Genomic DNA, 24,594 nt, shown 5'->3' with positions numbered 1-24,594 from the left:
CATGGATGTCCTGGATCCACAGACTGAGGGGAGGGATCCCCACCTTCCTCCATGTGGGAAAGGGGCAAACCATGCTCCATCCACTGGAAGAACTATGAGGGAACCGAGTTAATGTTGATGGACCTTCATTTCCCACTAGCGGGGATGGGAGCCCTGAGCACAATTCTGCCCTGAGAAGTAACAGTAAAGATGTGATATTGTGGAGTCCCATGTGTACGGTTCCTCAATGACTTTGCTTCAAAGGGCAACTTGGTTAACACTTCTGTGGCTGCATGAGATGAAATAGAATCCAGCTCCCCCACCCCTCGCTGGGCTGCCTCTGCAGAGCTTGCAGGAGGAAAGGGCATTAAAAACATATATTTTAACGTGACCCTAGATACAGACAGGGAGTAAGAACATGCTGTTCATTCACAGTCATGTGGAAGAGGGGACTAGAAGGAGGAATTTTGGATCAGATTTTTGATTGTACTGCATCCTTTGAGGTCATTACATCACTACCAAGTGGATCAGAAGAGTAAAGCTTTCCACTGGTGAACGTGGCTACAAATGGTATAAAGTACCAGAAAATCTAGTCTCTTTGATTCTGTTGATTGGCTGCTTACTGGCTTTGGGCAAGCCACTTCTTCACTTCACCTTTCTGTGACTCAGGTCACTCGGGGTCTATATAATGTGGAAGGTTGACAGGCTTAACGTTTTTAAAAGTAAGCCCTCTGCCCTAGCTGTTATGGATTACTTGTGTGGTGGGCTATTCTAAACTGTTGTAAGAATAATTCATTTTTTAGTTATTATTTCATAGAATCATAGAAGCTTAGGGTTGGAAGAGACCTCAGGAGGTCATCTAGTCCAACCCCTGCTCAAAGCAGGACTAACCCCAACTAAATCATTCCAACCAGGGCTTTGTCAAACTGGGCCTTAAAAACCTCTAAGGATGGAGATGCCACCACCTCCCTAGGTAACCCATTCCAGTGCTTCACCACCCTCCCAGTGAAATTGTTTTTCCTAATAGTCAACTTAGACTCCCCCACCGCAACTTGAGACCATTGCTCCTTGTTCTGTCATCTACCACTACTGAGAACAGCCTAGCTCCATCCTCTTTGGAATCCCCCTTCAGGTAGTTGAAGGCTGCTATCAAATCCCCCTTCACTCTTCTCTTCTGCAGACTAAATAAGCCCAGTTCCCTCAGCTTCTCCTCATAAGTCATGTTCCTCAGCCCTCTAATCATATTTGTATTATGGCAGCTCCTAGAGCAGTGGTTTTCAACCTTTTGTTATTTGCCAACCCCTAAAAAATGTCGAATAGAGGTGCAGATCCCTGTGGAAATCTTAGCAATAGTTGTTAGTGATGGTAATATAGTATTTAGGCCTGTTTATTAGTCTGAGATAGAATTTTGGGTTTTGTTTGCCTGTTTGATTTTTGATATTCTTATTCCTCATTAACATATGTGAACAAAGACACTGTGTGTTGCTTCTGCCTACAACCAGATTGGTTTTTAGGTATAATGAGAAAAGTTAAGACCTAGAGCTAAGGAGTTGCTGGACATGGTGGGAGTTTAATACATATACGACTGCCTCTACTCCTATCTCAAGACAAGGTCAAGCAACCAGTTGGGAGGGGCGAAGGGGTTGGGGGGAAAGATGTAAGAAACACTAAAGCCAAAGAAAAGGTGTCCCTGGCCAGAACACAACCTTACTCCCTACCCCTCCCATGGGGTACAAAAAGGGTGGTACCGAAGTCCCCAGACTCTAGACCCTCCAAAATGGAACATGACCATAAATTGTAAGGGGTGGTACCGGGGCAGGCACCATGGGCAGCCGGTGACCCATCTGTTGGGGGGACACTAGCTCCGGGCCCCTCCCCTTGTGCCCAAGGCCCTGCCCCTCCCTTTGTGCCTCTCTCCCTCGCATGAGCCCAGAGCACCCCACCACAGCCCCCCGGCCCCAGCACTGAGCAGGCGGGGAGTGAAGCTGGTTCTCCGGGCATCCAGGTGGTGTGCTTGCAGCACCCCTCAGTCCCTGTGCACTGGACAGCCAGCTCTACTAGTGTACAGAGCAGTGGATTATGCTGGCTTAGTAACCCCAATAAACATTGCATTGCCTGCACTTTGGACTCTGGCCTTCTGCTTTCTGTCTGCATGACAAGAACCAAGGGAGGGCAAGGGGAAGCCCTGACAATAATCCGCGGACTTGAAAACTGCTGTCCTAGAAGCTCCAGTCATAGACATTGCACTTAGTGCTATACAAGCACACAACAAAGACTTTCCCTGTCCTGAGACGATTGCCATCTTAGTGTAAGGCAAGAGTCGACAAATGGATACAATGTGCCTTTCTTTCCTATTAATTCACAAAAAATATTATATTTTTGTAAGGCAACAATAACTGTGAATTGGTTGTCTAGGGAATTTAGAAAGTACCTTTATGGTAGTAAAGACAATAAGACAATCCTGTTCTGCTGGCTCAGTGTAAGTCAGAAGTGAGGTGAGTAAGAAAGGGCAAAGGGGAGAAGAAAAAAAGTCACAATTATGAAATTAATTGTCATTACTGTTCTGATTGCTGTTCAGTTTTATAACCCAGCCATAGTTTTTATTGTCATTATTTATGGTAAAATTTCATGGCATGCCTTTACACAGACTATGGTAGATTTTTCATAAAAGTTTAAACCTTTGTACAGGAGAACTGGCTATGTCCTCTTCTGCAGAGGCACCGACTTTCTTCTTTCCAGGTGGGTGCTCCACCCCTGCTCGGCCCCTTTCCACTCCTGCTGTGCCCCTCATCCTGAGTGTGCCCACCTTCATTCCACCTCGTCCTGCTCCACCCCCTCCCTCGTTCCTCCTGCCTGCTCCTGAATAGCTCATCGGCAGGTGGCTGGTGGGTGTTGAGCACCCGCTATATTTTTTCTGTGGGTGCTCCAACCCCAGAGCACCCACAGAGTGGGCGCCTATGCTCTGCTGTGTGATCTTTGCTGGTCATTGGAGAAAGATGGCCGATTTTTGATTATGGTAGTTTAGCAAAGCCCAGGTCAATGGAAGGTTCTCCATTAAAAATTAAAGGTGAGCCCAAACCATAATCTTGGAGAGGGTAGTTGGACAGAACAAATAGTAGAGTTGGTCAAAAATTTTCCATTGAAAGTTTTTTCAGAGAAAGGCTGGGTTTTTGACAAAATGGAAAATTTTGCAAGAAGTGCCTGCTTTCTTAGAACATTTTTCATATGTCTGATTATTGTGTCTGTTTTCAGTCACAGACTGAAAACATTTTTTTGATGAAAAGTCTCAATGTTCTGCAGGGGAAAAAAGAAATTTCTGACCTGCTCTAGAGAACACTTCTGGAGCCATAACATTTGACCAGTGCTGTTGAAGGTTCTGTGCCCTGCAAGTTGAATTCCATTGGGTCACATTAAGTTCCTGTTTTAAAAAAAAATCTTCTCATGTAAGACAGGAGAGCTTTAAAGCCAGTAGGCTAGCAATGAATATTTGTACATGTGTAGTGCACTGGCTTAGGCTACAAAGTGGCTAAGGCAACAAAAGTGAGTTGCCTGCTCTGAAAGGCACTCTGCATGGGTTTTAGGCAAAACACAACTTCTTGTGTTCAAAAAGACAGACCTCAGCTTTCAGTCAATGTGCCCCCACGTCAGCCTCTCTTATTCACTATTATTTTTGTTAATCACATTTCCTTTCAGGCTCCCCCTCTCACTCCCTGGCCGTTCTGACTCCCCATACTGGTAGAAGGCTGCACCACAAGATATTCATCCCCTTCTCTTTGCTACTTCAATTGCATATGGAGCCAATAGGAACCAGCAAATTTATTATTCCAGCTGGCTGCTTTGATAACCCATCAGGCTGGGAATTTCAAAGGTGCCTAGAAAAGATAGATACCCACTTCCCATTGAAACTCAGTGCCTACAAGGAGGTCACCAGGAGTCGGGGGCTGTAGGGAATTCTCAAGCAAGGGATGTTTGCTCTTCCAAGCCAATCTCCTTTTCTTGGGTGACTTCAGCTTTGCCAGCTGCCGTCATTAGTCAAGTTTATAGTGTTCATTAAAACTCAAGGAGGCCAAGAAGGTGACAGAAAGCTTTGTGAACAGAGTCTCACTTTTGGTGGACTGTTTTCTTGGGGTTGCAAAGAGACAAAGCTTTTGTGTTTGTCCTTTGAATTCTTTGCCCAAATGTAAGCCTCTGCAGGGGGAAATCTGGTGTTTGTGCACAGGGACCATCGTCGTCATTTGCACGGCAGTAGTGTCTGGAAGCCCCATTCAGAGTTATTATTATTAACCTATTTATGATGATAGAGCCTAGCAACCAACCAAGGCTGGGGACCCATTGGACCAGGGACTGTACAAACGGCCATAGACATCCCTTGCCCTGAAGAGAGACCACAGCTGTTCTGAACACTAGACACACATTTAATATAAGATAGGCCACCATGCCCCAATGAGCCTACAGTCTACAGAAGAACGTTGTGGAATACAGCATATCCCTGATTATCCGAATAGCGGGGGACATGGGTTTTTTTCAGGTAATCGGGAGTTTGGATAATTGAGGGCAGGAGCCATACAGCAGTGGGGTGCCCCCTACCCCCACGGCAAGGGGCTCATCCTCCTGTTCCTCACTATCCTGGCCTGGGGTCTTGGTTCTGCCCTGCTCACTCACTCCCATGACAGCAAGGCTGCAGAGGGCTCCCTGCACTGCCGCAGGGCTGGTGATGCCCAGTCCCTGCAAGCGCAAGGTGCGGACGGAGCAGAGACCCCGGTCAGGACTCTGCTCTGCCCTGCCATGACCACAGCCTTCCCTTACCTCTGCGGCACAGCTGGGAGCCCTCTGCAGCTGTGCTGTCATGGCCCCCTCAGCAGCAGGGTGGCCAGGAGCTAATCCTTCTCCTCGCAGTCCTGGCCAGGGACATCTGCTCTATTATCCGAACCTGCACATTATCCAAATCCCTTCCTTGTCCCCCAGCATGAGATACGTGGGGCACAAGAAAGGGATTGGGATAATACGGAGGTTTGAATAGTAGGACTTCGGATAAACAGGAGTATACCATATTCACAAAGCCCAAAGGAATATATCTGCATGGCTGTCTCCCCAACCGTGGGAATCTAAATAAATCACCGACCTTCCTTTCGATGGTAAGTAAAGCCCATTGGTCAGGCAGAGGCAAACAAGGAAGGGCTTTTTTGGATAATTGGCTGCATGGTGACTGAACATTCGTGGACAGAATCCCTTTGTACTGCCCGGTTGCTGTAACAAATTCAATACATGAGCATGTGCCGGAAGTATTATGGAGGGGTGTTTGTTCCTGCCCTCTCCCCATCTCCTGCTTCCTCCGTCATGGTAAGCAGACATCTTATCTTCCAGTGCAGAGAGCACTCGCCATATGAAGTGAATCCATACGCCATATTGCCAGCTCCCGTGACCTAATGCGATTTTAGCCCCAGCTGGCGTCCGCCCCATTAGGAAGCCAGAAGCTCCAGCTTTGACAGGATTTTCATCTCTGGATTGGGGGAGACCCCATCTGATTGGCTGCCACTTTCCCACCTCCTGGGGAAGAGCAGCCAATCAGTTACTTCAGGAGGCAGGCAGAGCTCTGCCCCTCTCCTTACCCAAAAAGAAAAGGAGTACTTGTGGCACCTTAGAGACTACCAAATTTATTAGAGCATAAGCTTTCGTGAGCTACAGCTCACTTCATCAGATGCATTCAGTGGAAAACACAGTGGGGAGATTTATATATACAGAGAACATGAAAAAATGGGTGTTATCATACACACTGTAAGGAAAAAGAAAAGGAGTACTTGTGGCACCTTAGAGACCAACCAATTGAGGGGGAGTCCTTGTGGCACCTTGGAGACTGGCAAGTTTGTTGGAGCATAGGCTTTCGTGAGCTACATCGGATGCATTCATGCATCCGATGAAGTGAGCTGTAGCTCACGAAAGTTTATGCTCTGGTGAATTGGTTGGTCTCTAAGGTGCCACAAGTACTCCTTTTCTTTTTCCTTACAGTGTGTATGATAACACCCATTTTTTCATGTTCTCTGTGTATATAAATCTCCCCACTGTGTTTTCCACTGAATGCATCTGATGAAGTGAGCTGTAGCTCACGAAAGCTTATGCTCTAATAAATTTGGTAGTCTCTAAGGTGCCACAAGTACTCCTTTTCTTTTTGCGAATACAGACTAACACGGCTGCTACTCTGAAACCTCTCCTTACCCAAACACTCCTCTGGGTTCCTTGGGGGAGGAAGGGAGGGAGGAGCATCTGACCCCATTCTCACAAGAGGGGAGGGGGAGGAGAGGAGCCGAAAGAGCCAATCAACTTAGGGCAGCTCTGCTGCCTTCTTCCCCTCCTCTGAAAAAATGGGTCAGTCTGCTCTCTGTTTCCCCTTCCCCTCACCATTCCTGCAACACCAGATCTGGGGAGGGGCATCAGGGGGTGAATAACCCTGGAGCTTCCCTGCCCATTAGGCCTGAGAGAGGGAGGAGAGGAACTTCTGGGATCTGAAGGAGGAGCAGCGTTGCACGGAGGGAGCAGGCAGAGGTGGGGTGAGGAGTAGAAATGATGTGTGGCTGGGGATGGGCAGATGTAGAGCTGAGGGTTCACAATTAATTGCTGGGCTGGGGATAGGCAGATGTGGATCTGTGGGGGCACAGAATGAATTAAAAGGTTGGGGGTTGGGGAGAAGCTGGAAGCATTATATTATCAGGCAGCATTAGTGACAAATCTGTGTAAATCTGATCTCAGTTGGGTCCTCCAGGAAGAAGCCCAAATCACCTCTCTCTATGAAGCTTAGAGAGTTGGCCACACTGATTATCACACACACACCAGGAGTGGGCAGGGGCCAGGGGGAGTTCGAAAATCAGATGACAGATCAAAAAACACAATATAACCTTGTTTTAATCATGATTTGGGGGCTGATCTCAAGATTTGGCGGGGGGGGGGGGTGTCTGACTCATGATTTTTGAACTTTTGGGGTTGGTGATACTAAGAAAAGGGCCACTTTCATCTCCCTGGATAAATACACTGACTTCAGTGGGGTTGATCCAAGGGTGAGTTTAACCCCAAGCTTCTGGAGACAGGGAAAGGCTGTGTATGGATGTGGTTTTGATTCAGTGTTATTGTTACTTATGACATTCATGCAGCATGAGTCAGGAGACCTCAGAGCCAGAAAAGCCTTCCATATCCCACAGGCATTGCCAGATCTGTCCAGGAGGCGTCCTTTCTCCCCTTCCCCGCCACCCCCCTGCTTGTACTTCCTGACACCAGGCTTGTCTCACTCCTATTCCCAAGTTTCCGATCCAAGACCTACCGCTCAGTCAGGAAGAGCCAACCAGCAGCCTCCAAAACTTGCTAAGTCTTGTCCTTTCCAGGCTGCTTTTCTGTCAGCACTCAGTTTCCAGTTGAGCCAAGGCACTGTGCATGTCACACATGCCACGGAGCTTAGGAATGGCCAGTCACATTTTCCAGGGCATATCCAGCTACGTGGCCTTTTCACATGCAACTCAATCCCACTTCTTTATCCACACACACCCCAATCTGCAAATCTCGATGGCATTTAATTGATCCAAGGCCCATTACAATCAGTGGGAACACACTGGCCAAGTGTTCCAGGCTGAAGCTGAAAAGAGCTTTTTTGTACAGAGGGGTCAGAACTGGGACCATTCATCCAAACCCACCTTCATCCTAGTAGTGGAGCTTTAAAAAAAATGGGACCCAAGTCTGATCCCACTGGGTTCTGGTTTTGCAAAACCAAAATCTGTCCAGTGGTGTGTCCCCCAAGGAAGAATTTCTATGTGTTACTAGCAAAGAATTTACATGGTCCTTAAGGGAATATGTCATGCAGATACTCTACCCCATAGCATGCCGACCACATAGCTCTGATGCCTGAGGCCAGCTGATCTATGTACACACTACCTGGCCTCCCTTCCTGGTCCTCTTCTGCTTCCTCCAGACACCAACATTCTCACCCATATCCTCTGTGCTGCTGCCAAGAGAGCCAGTCGGGGAGTGCTGCACCCCAGCATAAGGTTCAGAGGTGTTGTTACTGGTGTCGTGATTGCACTTAAAGACCCCACATGACTGGAGCACTGGGAGAAAAAGAGTGCGCCTTAGCTTGGCTGAGCTAGCTCAAGTTACAATCCTAGTGCTGGCAAGGCAGTTTGCACTTTTCACTTGAGTTTTACAAGGCTCCCCCATTTGCTAACTGTAGTTTTCACATGAAACTTCCTTGTCTTCCCTTGAATTGTTACTGTAAGAACACACATAGTGAAGACAAGGACCCCTATCCAGTGCCTTCACCATCAGAGCCTCTGTCTCAGGCTGCAGTTGTCTTGCTTGGCCTCTCACAGCTGGCCCCTCAGTGCTGCAGAGCAGGTAGGACAGTTGCCCTATGTAGGGTCTTCTGAGCCTGTGGAGCAGCAGAATGTGATTTGACCTTGACAATGCAAATGGCATCTAATGACATGCTTAATAGGAAGCTCTCATGTGCCATGGAAAGCAGAAGAAAACTGCGTCCATCTCACTTTTGGGGCAGATGCCAGGGGTCAGAGGTCATTCATTTTCCAGCTCCTTACTATTCCAAAGGGGAGAGCATCCTTAACTGACAAGAAAAGCAGCAAAAGGCCACTAATATAGGCCTGTCTTTATATAATTACATAGGGAGGAAAACTGGGATGTCTCTTTGTAGATCCTAGGAAGGTTCCACTGAAAAACTAGGTTAGACTGAAAAAGAGAAAGCCTTTGTAAACCAGAAATAGCTGGGAGGGTTAAGTGTAATTTTACAGCCCCGTGTTGTTATGGTGCTACTTCAGGTCTGAGTGAGAAATATAGGTAATAAGGTCTTCCAAGGTCAAGATGACAAACATTTCACTCCCACGGCTTCCTTTCATAACAATCCCCAATCGTTGGCTGTCTGATCTTCAGTTACATGGACTGGGGACTTTTAATCTGACACTGCGTTTTAAACAACAAAACAAAGCGGGTGATTTTTAAATTGTCTGGAGCAAGTATTTTTCCGTATGCATCCATTCAGAGGCTGTGAGCTCTTTGAGGCAAGAACTGTGTCTAGCAACATGCATGCACAGTATTTAGTCCAATAGGTCCCTGATTTCTGTTGGGGTCTCTAGATGCTACCATGGTAAAAATGATAATAGTGTTACAGCAGCTGTAATTCTACAGAAAAACCTTAAACTAGCTTTTTCCATGGTCACGATCAGCAGAGCTAGCTTGAAAGAAGAGACAGTACAATGCTCTATTAATATTATTTTTGATTATTTATATTGGGGTAGCATCTAGCAGCCCCATTCATGGATCAGGAGGACTTCCTTGTGCTAGGAACAAAAAGAGTCCCTCCCCCAAAGCTTCCAGTCTAAACTGGGTCTAGTCTAACAGCAGTCAACGTGGGTGAGGTAATATCTTTGATTGGACCAACTTCTGTTGATGGGATTGTCCCAGACCTGAAGAAGAGCTCTATGTAAGTCAAAAGTTCCTCTCTCTCTCTGACAGAAGTTGGTCCAATCAAAGATATTTCCTCACCCACCTTGTCTTTCTAATATCCTGGAACCAACCTGGCTACAACAACTGTGCACCTAACAACAGTCACCAGTTGCCAAATTCTTTTTTGGGTGGAAATTGGTCAGTCCTGAGGAGATTATTTGTTAAAGCTTGTGCACAAGCAACTCTGCCACTAGGCACCACACTTTTATGGTGGCTAGTGTTGTTTAAAAAAGAGGGCAGACATTACAAAAAATGTTTGGAATTTCTCCCCCAAAACTGAAATGACTTGGGCCAGCTTCATAGCTGGTGGGGAAAGAGGCAAAACAAAATGTCTAATTTTTCTTTCTTTCTTGGAGCTTGAATCAGAGTTAGGGTCTCTTTCCTTAGGCATCATACAAACCCATTGTCCCTGCTGCACAGTCAGGTATTTGTTTGGGGGGATTTGACTAGCTTCAGTTGTTTTTAATGAAAATTTAGTAGAGTATCACAGTCCCTGCCTGCTCTTTGAGCACTGTGATGACACACACATGTACAGATCACTTGTACTACATAATGGACAGTCCTCAAGACGTCAGCATTTGCCAGTCTTGTCTCTTCCACGCAGTGTCAGCAAGAGAAGAAATAATGGGTACATCTACGCTGGAATAAAAAAGCTGAGGCATGGCCATGGCTGGCCCGGGTCAGCTGACTCGGACTCATGGGGCTTGGGCTGTGGAGCTAAGAATTACTGTGTAGATGTTCAACCCACGCTCTGGGACCCTCCCCCCATGCAGGTTCCCAGAACTCGGGTTCCAGCCTGAGCCCGAACTTCTACACTGCAAGTTTACAGTTCCACAGCCCGAGCCTCGCAAGCCTGAGTTAGCTGACCTGGGCTAAACTGACCACTGGAATTGAATTGCTGCGTAGACGTACCCAATGAAGAGTGGAGCCTGCACTCCATAGATCAGCTGTGAAGGCTGGTCCTGTCCTTGGAGTCCCTCGCTGAGGATGGGTAGCTAGAAGAAGCTGGCCTGTCTACATCCTCCGTGGCAGTGGCTGGCTAGAGAGCTAGCAGGAATTTCCCCTTTCCTGCTTCCTTTGACTGGAAGATAGGATTAGGGGAGGGGTTGAGAAGGAACCATACAGACTGCTGGAGAGGGCACATGGTGGTGGTGCTGCAGGGTCACAGCAGACCGAGGAGTCTGAGCTCCAGATTCAGGATGGGCCAGGGAGTAGCCTGGTTGGATGACCATGGTTCTGCTGCTTGCACTGCATGTGAGACTTTCCCAGAACCCCAAGGGAAGGGGGCACTCTGGTTGGTGTCTGAGACTGGAGGAGGCATTTGAACTGATAAAGGTGTTGGAGTAAGTTCTGGTGAATTCCTGCCTCCCCAAAGGTGGAGGTTGGGGGGTGGAGGCATTTTCCAGCCCTAGGGAAGGGGTGGGAATTTGGAACAAAACACCAGCTAGGGGAGCCCCCAGCACAGACATCCAAGGTGGTCTGTTCTAATATAGCCACCAGCCTGGCATTCTCAGATGGCAGCATGATGACAGCGCCGCTCTAAACAACGCTCAGTGAATCAGCCATGCTGGAGCAGTCCTCAGAAAACTCAGCACGGACATCGACTCCTTCCAGAGCGCCCTCCTGGAGGCATTTCCATGGGAGGGAGTGATTGAGCAACATGTGTTTGCCAGGAAGTCTCAGAGATGTTGAACCTGTGTTCAGCATTAAGGCTGAGTGAACATGTGTGAAAAGCAGCTGAATGAGCCACAGGTGAAGGGTAGCTGAGCCTCTCTGTTTCTTTGGTTAACCTTCAAGCTAAGCTTCTGAACTGTAGCCAGGGGGAAAGAGGGATCTGAGAAACTTTGGCCTGCCTGACCCTTGTGCCGCCCTTTGACTGCCTCAGGGTCTGATTCTCAACCTGTGAAAACAACATGACATTTCTGGACCCATTTGGAAGGTTTAATTAGTTCTAGGTGGATGGTCAGTCTGATGGGATGTATCCAGTAAAGGTGATATTCTGTACCTCTAGTAATGAGGATTACGGCCAGAGCCTCTTCTCACTCAAACCGGGAGTAACTCCATTGATATTAGCATAAATTGTGGATGCTCAGAACTTCTAAAAATCGGACCATTTTGTTTAGATGCCTGAATATGGATTTGGGTGCCTGAATTTTAATCTAATACAGTTTGTCTTCTTTAGCTTCCACTGTGCTAAACAGGAACACAAAGTGATCACTCTAAATCTGACCTCTAAAGGCCTGTCTACACTTGAAACACTACAGTGGCACAGCGGCAGTGCCCAATCTACACTGCTGTGGTGCTTCAGTGTAGACGCTACCTATGCCAAGAGGAGGAGTTCTCCCATTGGTGTAAGTAATCCACCTCCCTGAGTGGCAGTAACTAGGTCAACAGATTTCAGAGTAGCAGCCGTGTTAGTCTGTATTCGCAAAAAGAAAAGGAGTACTTGTGGCACCTTAGAAACTAACAAATTTATTAGAGCATAAGCTTTCGTGAGCTACAGCTTACTTCTGATGAAGTGAGCTGTACTCACGAAAGCTTATGCTCATATAAATTTGTTAGTTTCTAAGGTGCCACAAGTACTCCTTTTCTTTTTAGGTCGACAGAAGAATTCTTCCATCAGTCCAGCACTGTCTACACTGGGGGTTAGGTCGGCTTAACTAGGAGCAAGTCTACACTACAAACACTGCATCGGCGTACCTGTACTGATGCAGCTGCCCTGCTGTAGTGCTTTGATGAAGATGCTCTGAGCTGACAGAAGAGAGCACTCTGGTGGACATAGCACTGTCTACACGGAGGTGGGAGGGAATTTAAGGTCACATCCCTGAGCAATGTAGCTGGGTCAACGTAACATTTTAGTGTAGATCAGGCCTCAGATCTCATTGTCAAAGGCAACTTGCACAACATCTTCCAAAGATGAGCCTAGGATCTTAAATTCATGACTTTGCTAGACACTGAAAATCATGGACTGAAAAGAGACACTGGATTTATGGCTTAGTACAACAATTTATAACCCACCACCCCAGGTTTTTTTCCCCTTCCCCCCATGACTGGTGAGGTGTTAATAGGCCACTTCACCTTGAATGGTCTCTTGAAATATGTGTGAACTACTTACGCTAAACAGTCTGTTCCACCTTGTATTTAGCTGTGACACTCTGAGTACATTGCCCAGATCTGAGGAGGAGCTCTGTGTAAACTCAAGAGCTTGTCTCTCTCACCAACAGAAGTTGGTCCAATAAAAGATATTACCTCACCCAGCTTGTCTGTCTAAATAGGAGCAAAGCACTCCTGTTCCAGAATAAGCATGTCCACACATGGAGTTCTTGAGAAACAGCTGTTCCTGAATAGCTCCCTGTGTAGATAAACATTAAGTGACTTACTTATATTCAAAGAAAGAAACTGTGTCAGAGATGGAATTAGCAGGTACATTGTTCCTGGCTGTGTTCTCTGACTGCTGGATCACAAAATTCAAGACACCTGAGCCAGTCTGGATTTAAAAAACAAAACAAAAACAAAAACAAAACTGTCCAGAACCTTCCTCTAAGATTCAGATCAAATCTAGTTTGGGGGGTTGAATGATTTTAAATTGTTTTTCTTGATGGTGAGCTGCTCTGGAACACTCATGAAGAAACCCTCTTTTCACAACTCCAGGCTGCAGACTCCAAAGGGTTAAACAGTCCTGAGAAGCATCTGTACTTCTGATTGTGCGTCTGAGCCAGCCATCTGACTCTTTCAGTTTTCACCGTAGCTGAGGGTACAGGCAGTAACTAGTTTCTTCACGTGTGTTTTAAAACTAAAGGCAAGTGTGAATCAAACCTCGGGCCCCAATTCCCTTTGAAATCATTTGCAGACGGATGCTCTGAGAGGCAGCATCCCTTTGGCAAAGCCGACCTGGGATGGAGGAGTAAAGGGGAAGCTGGATTCTGTAGAGAGCAGCAAAAGCTCATCACTAAATAAAACCCATGAGATTCCAGATTCCACAGCTGTATTTTCACTTCTGCAGATTTGTACACACAACATGGCAACTGGTAGGGTGACCAGATAGCAAGTGTGAAAAATCAGGACAGAGGATGGGGGGTAATAGGCATCTAATATAAGAAAGAGCCCTGAATATCGGAACTGTCCCTATAAAATCGGGACCTCTGGTCACCCTAGCAGCTGGGCAATCCCTTTCAGAGGCTGAGTGTGGCAGCTAGCATAGAATAGTATGTTTTAGTGCATAATGCAAGATTTTAAATGAATCAGAGTAGGGAATGCAGATGAATCCTACCTAGGTCAGCTGTAAGTCTTGCATACAGGATGAAATTTATCAGGCAGGGAAAACACTTTCTGTCTCCTAAGTCCCCTGTCAGGAACAGGGAGATGCAGACAGACAGAGAGCAAAAAAGGCTGGCTCATATTGGGGAGCAGTCTGGGAAGGGACTAATGGACCTACACTTGCTCAGTCCCATTGGTCCAAATGCAGCTGGAAATCTCAGGAGGACAATAATTTTCTTGAGATTTTAACCTAAGGAATGAGAGATGAAAGAGCTGCATCTTAAAGGGCTGGGCCTTGACATCAGTGGAACTGCACAGATATGTTACTAAAATAATGGCTTTACATTTTACTGGGGAAGACCAGATCCTCAGCAGGTGCAAACTGGCATCGCTCCTTTGATTTCAGTATAAGCTTATCAATTTCTATCAGCTGAGGATCTGGCCCTCTGACTATGTTGTATCTTAGTGAATAATTATCGGTATAGAGAGGCCCTTTTTCCCCTGAATTGTGAAGGGTGTTTTGCTGAGGACATCCAAGCCTGAAATCTCTACCTCTAAGGGATCACTGTAGAAACCCTTCCTTATCTCTTGACCACGCACACTTGGATGAGGATAGGCAGGCGCTTGCTTCATCTCACATGAAGACTAAGCAAACATTCTAACTCCCAGTGATGCAATTCTAAGTTGATTTTTCCAGTTACTCAACTGCTATGTCTGTGCATAACATGCTGAACTTTGAAATAAATGCCTCTTTCAGCGATTTCAGCAATTTACATCAAGAAAATCTGGATGCATCAGAGAAAGATAGTATTTTCTGACACAGCCCAGGAACAAAGCAGCTAGGAGCAAAGGTAGCTCCTGAGTTCTAATCCCATCTTTGCCACTGACTAATTTTGTGGCTTTGAGCAAGTCACTTAACCGCTCTGTGTCTCAGTTTCCTCATTTGTGAAATGAGGATAATGATACTTACCTCCCTCGTAGGAAGCAGGAGGATATAATACCAAATATGGGAACATTATCATCATTGATAGTACAGCTTTGAGCAGGGAGTTGGACTAGATGACCTCCTGAGGTTCCTTCCAACCCTGGTATTCTATGCTTCTATGATTCATTGGAAAGAAATTGTCCTTTGACTAAATGTTGACAGGTGGACTCTACCATTTCAGCAGAGACAAGTGTTCTATTATCAATTTGTGTTAAAAATACAGCCTTTAGAGAGAGGGTGCTTATACTTCATGGCAAACAGTAACATCTATTCCATTTAGAGAGCATATTCATTATGCTAATGCTAGTATCCTGGCCAGGAGGGATAGCTCAGTGGTTTGAGCATTGGCCTGCTAAACCCAGGGTTGTGAGTTCAATCCTTGAGGGGGCCATTTAGGGATCTGGGCCAAAAATTGGGGATTGGTCCTGCTTTGAGCAGGGGGTTGGACTAGATGATCTCCTGAGGTCCCTTCCAACCCTGATATTCTATGATTCTATGATATTCCACTGTGGGTAATTGCCTTCTAACAACCACAATTGCCCCTGTGGTTTCATTTGAATCTGATATCCTTCCCTTCCTCTCCTCATTGGTTGTATGCAGAGGCGATGGGGGAGAGGGGATGCGGGGTCACATGCTCCCCCCAGATTTGCTGTTTGGCTTGTACTGAGCATGTTCACATGGACTGAGCATGCTCAGTAACACTGCTGAAGCCAACTGCCCTCACTCTGCCCCCTCTACCTCTTCCCTCCATCCCCCATCAGCAGGCACCAGTCATCTCTGGTTGTATGGAGTTGTGTGTACTCACAGAGCTCGGCCGCAGGAGATGGTGAGCACCCTAATGGGAAATGAGGATTGTCAAGCTGTCCTGCAGTGACTCAAGCGCATGACTACCAACCTCAGGGCAGGCTGTTAAGAACCAGGGCACAAACCCCAAATTGGTTGTGAATTCTATACTTAGGTTTCACCAACCAATCATCAAATGTAAACTCTTCAGATACTATAACACGGAGTCACAGACAGTCCCCTTGCATACTCCGATCTGGCTTGCTACCCAGGAGAGCATACCTTTGTGATAGATTGTCCCTTACACCAAGTGTCCCACGAATATTCAGGTTACTCCCAGTCCCCAGGGACCAGTCACTTACCCCAGGTCAATTGCACTTTAGCCCTCACACCAAAGACAGCACATAGAGCCAATCTATAATAAACTATCAAAAGATTTATTATATAGGAAAAGGAAACAAGAGAGCTGCTTACAAGGTCAAAGCAGGTAGACATATATACCCATAATTGAGTGCCAATCTTAAGTTTCAAAAGGTAATAGAAGTTTCTATAATCAGCAAGCTTTATATGTCCTTTAGGGCTAACCCAGGCTGAGCACTGCAGATCTTTGCTTATGCCTAGTAACCCTTGTCTCCCAGAGTCCAAGAAGCATAAAGTGCCATTCCTCCTTGTTAGGGGCCTTTATACCTTCCGCCCATTCTGCTTGAGTTGCAACATTTGCTGTCGGGATGAATTCACTTGCAAGACTCATCTTCGTTGGGGGAGGTAGGAAGAGTAAACAACAAAATCTTTTGTCCTCTTTGATGTTCCACTCTAGTCCGTCTGGAGTCTATGGGCTTTCCTTGCTGGGCAGGACAAAACACCTTCTGTTGGAGACCAGCATTTCACCCTAATTAATGTCTCTCTCTTGCCTGGTGATTTACACAGTTACGGAGGCTTACAATGCAAATGCTCAGATATTACCTCGCAATATGGAGTATAGATGTTGTGAGGGAGATTAATACAGGCAGCAACTCACGAGCATTCAATGGAGTCTAAGCACTAATCACACTCTTATACCTCTAAGGCCTATTTTAACGATACTAACACACAGGTGTACCAGACGGCTTCCAACTATGTGTTTGTCAATATTCAGCTGAGGCCTGGGGATCCTGGCCTGAGTTGGCACCTGGCCTGCCAGCATCAACAGGGCACTCAGAAATTCCTGAGAGGAGCTCACCCACTTGAAGGGCTGGACCCACAGCTGCCAAGATCTCTGCTAATGAGAGATGGGCCTGCACCAAAATGCTGCATCTGAGCACCTGGAACCTGGGGGGAGCTTTGAAATCCAGAGCCATCTTTACTATTAATCTAAAAGGCAGGAAAATAAAAGGAGTAAATAGGACATAGGCACAGACATTTTTTCTGAAGAGGACGGGCCTGATTCTGCGCTCACCAGGTGTAACTCAGGAGTAACTCTGCAGAAGCCAGTGGACTTACACCTGGGAGAGGAGAATCAGATGCACAGCTGTTCTGCACTGCTCAGCGAGACAGGGTGGCTGTACATTTTAACAGGGCTCTGTTGCTTGAAGACGATGAGTCTTTCTAGGCAAGCTTGGGCATGTTCCTTACAAATATGTCTCCTTCTGCAGCCCCTGGATGCTGGCGCTGCTGAGCTTCACCATTCTATCATCCCAAAGCTCCAGGAGACCACCCCAAACAGGGTGGTGATGTGGTCAGGGCTGGGGTTTCTGGGGAAAAACCTGGGACTTCTAAAATCACAGGACATGGGTTTGGTCAGGCTACTGCTTCCTCTTTGAATGGCCCCACCCCAGGCTCCCCACTTGTGAAGTGCAGTGGAAATACTGGCCTGCTTGCTGGAAAACCATGCTCTCAGTTCCCCATCCATAATTCAGCTGCTGGCCACCTAGATGGAAGGGCTGAGCTCGGAGATGAAGGGCCCAGTCCTGCCCCCACTGAAGGGAGTGGGAATTGTGATTGCTCAGCACCTCAGAAAATCTGGATATTGCTATTTAGGTGCCTAACTTTAGATACCCCGATATAAAAACATTGGTCTTTGTAACATCCAAGGTCACACCAAGACTCAATGGCAGAGCTGGGATGGGACCCCAGGTACCATTGCTCTGTCTATCTTAGGTACTAATGACATCATTAGCATAGTACCCGAGCACCCACAATCTTTAATGTATGTAGCCTCTCAGCACCCCTGGGAGGTAGAAGAGGATGATTATCCATTCAATATACACACACCTGGGGAACTGAGATACAGAGAAGCTAAGTGACTTGCCCAAGGTCACAGAGAGCAGAAACTTGAATGCAGGTCTCCCAACTCATAGATAAGAGCCCTACCACTGGACCATCCCACTAGAGTTTCACCAGCATAGCTCCTTTTTGAGTGCTAGCCCTAAGCAGGCAAAAGGGGGTCATGGCATTTGGCTTCATACATTTGGGAGCCCTATTGTTATGGGACACTCTCTTCCAGGTGAGCCCTTCCCACCTTGTGTATGAGGTGCCACGTGTTGCTTTGCACAGGGACCTCCACAGCTGAGGGCCAGCCCGGCTGTTGTTATGTGCTCAGGCCCCGTGCATTTTGCATTGTCTTGTTTTGGAAGAAGAAGGAAATTTCTCCCCTGGACGTTTTTCCCCACGTTCTGTTCAAATTAAAGCATCTGTTTTGAAAGCTGTCAAGATAATGGGCACATGTGCCTTTTGGGTTCTGAAGCTTAGCTTCAAGTCAGAGTTGCTGATCTAAACTGAAGTGACCTAAACTGACCTGAATGACATTCTCTGCAGTCCCTATCTAGAATCTCTCCTCTGGTCTGAATTTGGGATGCACATGCTCTTGAACCACATACCCCAATATGGACTCGATAAAATGCTTCCGCTCCTCTTCACCCACACTCCTGTTACCAGCAAAGTTTTCAGTTTTTCTCCTAACTCACAGCAGCATTTTAATAGTTACTGTACTCTATACAACTGTACTTTTAGAATATGATGAATATGCATGATATAAGCAAACAATGCAATAGAACAATAAGGTCCAATTTCTGCCATCGGCTATGCTTGTGCAAATTTATATCTATAAATACATCGAGGGGGAGGGGTAAACACCAGGGAAGGTGAATAGCTGTTTGAGCTGGAGGACAATGTTAGTACAAGAAGAAATGGGTATAAACTGGCCATGAATATATTTAGCCTTCAACCAAATTCCCCTCTCAGAAGCATGCACTGTTGTCACTGATGGCTGCAGGCATTCAAGGGAAGAATTTGCCCCCTACCCATGTCTGTGTGCTGGTGGGAACAGTGGGTAATGGGATGCTCTGAAGAGTGCCTTGTATTTAGGATTGTTGCAGATGTCTGCCTCTTTTTCTTATGGTGGTGCAGTTCTGTCACAGGGGCTATGAAAGCCCTATGGCAGGCACACTGTATTAAAGTCCTCTGCTGTAGCTGTCCTCTTGGCCAAATCTCTCCAAAATCCCAGGACTTCCTGGTTGTCGCTATTCTGCACACCATGGCCCCTCAGAATGTCACAGCAAGTGTGGAGATAGAAAACCCAGGACTCTACTACATGAGCTGAAGGAGAATCACTCTTTGCAATATAGGCTTTGTGACACATAGTTGAGCAGTTCTCATTCCATCCAGCAGAGAGCAGCTGTGCACATACACACTAACTGGTTCATGATGATACAATCACCCTTCTAAATAGGGAAGCACAATTTGGTGGGATGATTTAGCTGGAATATTAAACTCACTCTACTTGACAGGAGACTGGGGAGTTTCACACCTGGGACAAAATCCCCATAACTTAAAGCCTGGCTAATTATTTCTGGAGCCAGATTTTGGATCACATCCTGGCTCTTCATTGGCTGCCAGTAAAACCATCTACCAATTTTAAAGCATGTTTGTTTACTTGAAATTTTGCCTGTGATTAATACTGGCCCAGAATATAATTTGGACTTCAAAGCAGTGATGCCACATCGACTGATTTGCTGAGCACCTGTCCTGCTAAAACACAGGGACATCTGAGTGTTTTTAGGGTCTGCTGTTCTGAGGTGCTGGATAGGGTAAACAGTTCATTGTTACATAACTCCCCTAAGTCACCTGGCAAGCTCCCTAGATCTTGAGGGCTCAGGACTTAGTGGCAGCTTAGCTCCAATAGAGCTGTTCTACCCAGGAACTGGAACTGGGATTGCTGTGGTTATCACAGTGCTGGGGCCATGGAGTAAGAACCTAGATACAGGGCTGAGAGAACCCCAGACCTGGCGCCTGGGTGGGGCAGTCTCCTCATGGGTAGCCCTGGCCACATGTGCTGTCCACCACCTACTTTCCATTCCATAGGAGGTTGGCCTCACTCTCCCAATAACTGTTCCAGGGAAATTCTGCAAGAATTCCTCAAGAACTTTCTCCACCCCCACCTCACAGCTGCTTCCCATGGAAATTGCCCTGTGGGTTGCAACTAGCTTGATCTTGCATTCGGATGGTGTGAGTCAGTTCTGGCAGCATGGAACCTGCACTGAGATCTGGTATGCCAAAGGTGTAAAATACAGCTGGCAGCATCCTAAAATACAGCCTGTGAAACCCCTTCTCCCAGTAGCTGCAGGGCAGGGGCAAAGCTGATTACCATGAGATTTGACTGCAGGTGAACTCCAGACACTAAAGAATTCCTGCCTGCATCCCCACACAAAGAAAGATGATGGCTGTGTGCTTTTATTTCTGATGGAAACCCTGATGTAAATTTAATGCAGCCTGGGGCTTCCATTAAGTTGCCAGTTGGGCCTTTGCCTTGGTGTCACAATATTTGGGTTCCCCTAAGCAATGCCCTTGTCAGGAAGTGTTGCTCGTGATCGTGATCGGGAATGACAGTGCCACAAAAGAGGCCTGTGGATTATAAAGCGAGTAATTAAAAGGGAAGGGTTTTTCCAAAGGCGTGCTATGTCTGGATTGTGGGTCTGAATAATTCCGGCATAATAAATAAACCCATTTTCAGAAGAAGGTGGTGACGTTCCCATAGGGATTGAGTGGCCACCCCACCTCTCACACACCGTACTCTACTACTAACAGTGGGAGTCAATACTATGCTAATGGTGTCATTAGTACCTAAGATAGACAGAGCAATGGCACCTGGGGTCCCATCCCAGCTCTGCAAATACCAGAATGTTCTGGGTTATGTGCATTTGGGATCCTGCTCATGTTGGCTGCAGTCTATGTGGATCTCCCTTCACCTTCTGTACTCAGAAAAATGGGAGCAGTGACTGAATCCAGGGGAGGAGGATTACTGCTGTATGTGAGAGAGGGAGAGAAAGAGGGAAAAAAATGGATTGGTGGAAGAAGAAGCAGATATGGCACTGCTGACAGCTCTTTGCAGGAAACACATCTGAGTTGAAACTAAGTCAGTTTTGAACCTTGGAAGGGTTCACACTTAGTGTTGTCTAATAATGTTGGTGAGAGCAAACCATTTTGGTGGGTCCTATGTTGTTGGGGGCAAACCCAATGTGAAAGAAAGAGTATTTCGATAAGTTACACATATTAAAGTCACCAGGGCCCAATGAAATTCATCCTAGGGCACTTAAGGCACTAGCTGAAGTAATCTCGGAACTGTTATGAATTATCTTTGAGAACTCCTGGAGGAGGGGTGAGGTCCCAGAGGACTGCAGAAGGGCCAACGTAGCACCTCTCTTTAAAAAGGGCAACAAGGAGGATCCAAGGATTATAGTCCAGGCAGCCTAACTTTGATACCTGTAAAGATACTGGAATAAATTATTAAACAATACATTAATAAGTGCTTAGAGGGTAATAGAATGGTCAGTAATCGCCAGCATGGATTTGTCAAGAACAAATCATGCCAAATCAACCTCATTTCTGTCTTTGAGAGGGCTACTGGCCTAGTGGATGGGTGGGGGTGGAGGTGAAGTAGAAGACATGATATATCTTGATTTTAGTAAGGCTTTTGACATAGCCCCACATGACACTCTCATAAGCAAACTAGTGCTATGTGGTCTAGATGAAATTACTATCAGGTGGGTGCACAACTGGTTGAAAGAACCTACTCAAAGAGTAGTTATCAATGGTTTGCTGTCAAATAGGGAGGCCATATTTAGTTGGGTCACACATGGGTAATTCCTGGCTCTGGTACTATTCAATATTTTAATTAATGATTTGGATAATGGCATGGAGAGTATGATAAAATTTGTGAATGACTCCAAGCAGGGAAGGGTTGCAAGCACTTTGGAGAACAGGATTAGAAATCAAAATGACTTTAACAAATTGGAGAATTGGTCTGAAATTAACAAGGTGAAATTCAAAAAAGACAAGTGCAAAGTACTTCACTTAGGAAGGAAAAATCAGATGCACAGCTACAAAATGGGGAATAACTGGCTAAGAAGCAGTACTGTTAAAAAGGATCTGGAGGTTATAGTGGATCACAAATTGAGTTAACAATGTGATACAGTTGCTAAAAAGGCTAATATCATTCTGGGTGTATTAACAGGAAAGTCGTATGCAAGACACGGAAGATAACTGTCCCTGCTCTACTCGGCACTGGTGAGGCCTCAACTGGAGTACTGTGTCCAATTCTGGGCGACACACTGTAAGAAAAATGTGAACTTGGGCAGAGTCCAGAGAAGAGCAGCAAAAACGATACAAGGTTTAGAAAACCTGGCCCATGAGGAAAGGTTAAAAAACTGGTCATAATTAATATTGAGAAAAGAAGACTGAGGAGGGACCTGATAACAGTCTTCCAATATAAAGAGGATGTTATAGGCTGTTATAAAGAGGATAGTGATCAATTGTTCTCCATGTCCACCGGAGGTAGGGCAAGAAATAATGGATTTAATCTGCAGCTAAAGAGATTTAGATTAGCTATTAGGAAAACATTTCTAACAATAAGGGTAGCTGAGCACTGAAACAGGATTGCAAGGGAAGTTGTGGAATCCTCATTGTTGGAAGAGTTTAAGAACAGATTAGACAAACATCTGTGAGGCACGGTCTAGATATACTTAGTCCAGCTTCACCTCAGGAGACCGACTAGATGACCCTTTGAGGTCCCTTCTAACCCTCTATGTCTATGATTTTATGTTACAACTATTTTATGGACCATAATACAATCTTCTAATGATTCTGGGGCTCTAGCATTACATGATTTACTCCAGTCCATTAAGGCTGTGTCTATACTAGATCATGGGTTCTCAGTTTGGGAGTCATGATCCCCAACCCATTTCTTACCGCTGAGTGGAAGAGGAGTCCTAGATAGATCCCAGTTAGATGGAAGGGAGATCCTGGGGGAACCCCAGTATGGAAGAAGGTTGAGAACCAGTGGACTAGATGACAGGTATTAGAGAGAAAGAGAGAGAGAAATACTTAGTTCCTCTTTACACAGAGATCTTTCAAACAAAAAACATTATCTCCCTTTCATATTAATTTCCTAAGATCCATTTCTGAAACACTAATTGTAATTGTAACATTGATGATAATTAATTATCCCTTGTCCAGGATAGAAAGTGAATGTAATTTGCTTCTGCCTCCTACTCTATCCCCTCCTGGGCATTTCTGGGAGGAAGGGATTTCATTAGTAACTGTCACCATGGGGAAGTGTTAGCTTGCACCAGCTGTGATGATGTCAGACAGGGAGAAGACAACCTTGCTCTGCCAAGTCAGTCGGAATAACTCAGCCACTGATGTTTCTCTGCCCTGACACTATGACAACGTGGAGCGACTGTGCCATGTTGTCAGAAGAAAGAGGCCAAGCAGAGAAGTTCAACAGGTGCCAGGGCTCCCTGCGAGCATGGCCCAGGAGCCCAGCTATGGGCGTGGGCAGACCCAGCTAGGGGTAATTGACTCATTCAGAGTTGCAATCAGAGACGAAGCGTTGGAGCAGTGAGATGTGTGGGTGGGTTTTGGAGGGACCGGAAGCAAACTCCTGCAGGGGCAATGGGAGACACTGGCCAATACTTGGTCACTATGGTTTATGGTGGGTGTGACCAGTCCCTTGTTGTTTCTTAAATAAATCTGGATTGGTCCTCTAGGCTCAAACTGCTGGCTGTTTCTCCTACCCTGGTCCACAACCTTTGTGACCTTGCACAGGCTAAAACAGCCTGCAGGTAGACATGTGTCATCTTTGCTACAGCAGTTTCAGATGCCTGCATTGTCCGTCATCTCCCACTCGGCACCCGCTACGTGAAATGAGCTACGTGACAGAGACAGGCAAAGTGCAGATCCAGATAAACCAGCCAGAGTCCTTGGATGTTTGGGTCTGGAGTTTCGGATTGGTCCATTATGAAGATAAGGGATCCAGCCATGTGGGTCAGATCTTGAACTGTAGCAGTTTGGTATGCTATGAACTTCTGCAGAGGTCAAGGGTGTTGGGGGCTGGAATCTTTGGCTCTGTGTTTATTAACTAACAATTGGCAATTGATGACTAATGAAGAATGTTGTTTGGTCGGAATGTGGTTTGGCACACAATGATGTATTTGCCAGTTCCAGGATTCCTCTCACTGTAGCTGCAAGAGATGGCACAGACCTCTTCGTGTCTGGTGTGGGATTGTTCCGCATGTGCTCTTGTACTGTGTGTTGACCAATCCCAATTGTCTCCTCCCCCGCCCCTCCTTACCATTTAAGTGAGGAGATTTTCAGATGATTTTCAGTCATTTCCAGCCCCTTCCTCACTTCTTTGTTGTGACAGGGGCTGGGAGGGGAGCTCTCTGAAGAAGTTGGAAGTACCGCTCAGAGCAGCACCCAGAGTACCAACAGGCAGAATCCTAGCTGACTTCCTGGCAAGAGCATGCAGGAGAAGGCAGAAGGGAGCACAGAAGGGTCTTGGGGCTGGGGCACTAATATTGAGATGAATGTGAGAGTTCACATCTCAGAGCTATTGTTTCAGGCTCTCTGCAAATTCAAGCAGATGTCATTGTATTAGTTGCACTAGGGTCACATGCAGAAGGTGTTCTCCAAAACCATAACAGCTAGGGACTTATTACTTCTAACTATGAAAACTAACTCTGGAGAATGACTGGGAGAACTGTTTCTACCCTACCCACCCGCACACACATCTTGCCTAGCCCTTCAAGCACCACACTTCAACAAACACTGATCTAATAGAT

The sequence above is a fragment of the Dermochelys coriacea genome, chromosome 2 (genome assembly GCF_009764565.3).
Source record: "Dermochelys coriacea isolate rDerCor1 chromosome 2, rDerCor1.pri.v4, whole genome shotgun sequence".
NCBI lineage: Eukaryota > Metazoa > Chordata > Testudines > Dermochelyidae > Dermochelys > Dermochelys coriacea.
Note: the sequence above shows the minus strand (reverse complement) of the source record.